We start from the raw sequence: 1,898 nt of genomic DNA, 5'->3' as shown, positions 1-1,898 counted from the left end.
TTTTTGCATTATGCGGGCCTCTCACTGTTGTGGCCTCTCCCATTGCGGAGCACAGGCTCCGGACGCGCAGGCTCAGCGGCCCTGGCTCACGGGCCCAGCCGCTCCGCATGTGGGATCCTCCCGGACCGGGGCACGAACCTGCGTCCCCTGCATCGGCAGGCGGACTCTCAACCACTGCGCCACCAGGGAAGCCCTGTATTTTAACTTTTGTATCCAGCCACCTTATTGAATTTTTATTGCTTATAATAGTTTTTCATCTGATTACTTATCTCCCCAAGTAAGATTATCTATCTTATTTCTTTCCAATCTATATAAGCTTTATTTTTTTTTCTCTTGTCTAACAGCATTGGCCAGCTCCTCCAAGACAATGTTAAATTACGGAACTCATAGAGGATATCTTTGCCTTGCTTTTTAGCTTTAATGTGAATGCTTCTCATGTTTCCAATGCTGCCTTTTGAATATACATCTGGAGTCTCCTGTGAATGATTTAGGAGACTCAAGTCTTATTGATGAGACACCCAAACACTTCAGTGTGAATGCCCGTTTCAAGTTGGCACCATCCAAGCCAGGTTCCAGGAATATGCCCACCCCACTCCTTAAAAAAAAAGGGAAAAAATGACTGGACCATCAGGTACAGCTCTGAAAACCAACAGGTATGGCATTTAGAGAATGGACTTTGGGGTCTGATAGACATGGGTTCAAATCTCAGCTCTGCCACTTCTGAGTTATGTGGTGTGAGGGCCACCTCCCCTCCCTGAACCTCAAGTGTCTTTGGGGAATTGAAGGGGACACTGTGAACTCAGCATCTAGCACACTGAGGCTGTTCTCATTCACCAGCATGGGGGGGGGCAGGGCCTGGTACTCTGTGTTTTTTTGTTTTGTTTTGTTTTTTGCGGTACGCGGGCCTCTCACTGTTGTGGCCTCTCCCGCTGCGGAGCACAGGCTCCGGACGCGCAGGCTCAGTGGCCATGGCTCACGGGCGCAGCCGCTCCGTGGCATGTGGGATCTTCCCGGACCAGGGCACGAACCCGCGTCCCCTGCATCGGCAGGCGGACTCTCAACCACTGCGCCACCAGGGAAGCCCCAGGGCCTAGTACTCTGCATTGCTAACACAAGAAAGTTTGTAAGCTGGTGGGATATCACATGTGCATAGCAAGTAGTCTGAAAAGACATCCATTAAGCTGAGAGCTGTGGTCACTTCTAAGGAGTGGGATAGAAGGGATATATTCCAGTAGGCTGAATATTTGTAAAAGGCAAGTTTTATATTTGTACCTTGAAATGCATACAAATGTTTAAAGAAAACGAACCAAGAAACAAAAGTAAATAAAATGAGGGTGGGGGGGCGGTATGTAAGATGTCAAGGTTGGCAGGAATCCTAGTATGTCTGAGTCCCCTTGACAAGTCTCTTCCTCCAGTGATGAGACGTGTTCTCCCTCTGAAGGAAGCCCTTGCTGATCCTACACAGAGCAGACCCTGTAGTCAAGTTCACCCCACTCCTCCTCTGCCCTACTCTCCCACCCTCTTCACACTCTTACTTCTTTTTTTGCTTGAGTTAATCCTGATTTAGTTTAGATATCCACACTCCTTTGAAGCCACTTGTCTCAGTAAAGACCTGCCCACTCCCAGACTCAGTATTGCATCTCAATTAATCTAAGCTATGGGCTTTTAATGAAGTCCACAGACCACCCCTACCAAGGGTCTGTGGATGGAATGCATGGGATTCACAATCTTGCATTGGGAAAAAAGAAAAAAAATCTATGTCTTTCTTTTCATTAAACTCCAACTGAAATTTACCATTTCCTTCTATTATGAATGTAAGCAACAAACCACAGTATCATTAGCAGTAACTTGTGACTTTGTCACCAATGGAAATCACAAATATTTTCATATCACAAAAC

Source organism: Lipotes vexillifer, unplaced genomic scaffold (genome assembly GCF_000442215.2).
Source record: "Lipotes vexillifer unplaced genomic scaffold, Lipotes_vexillifer_v1.1 scaffold397, whole genome shotgun sequence".
NCBI lineage: Eukaryota > Metazoa > Chordata > Mammalia > Artiodactyla > Lipotidae > Lipotes > Lipotes vexillifer.
This window is presented reverse-complemented; position numbering follows the sequence as displayed.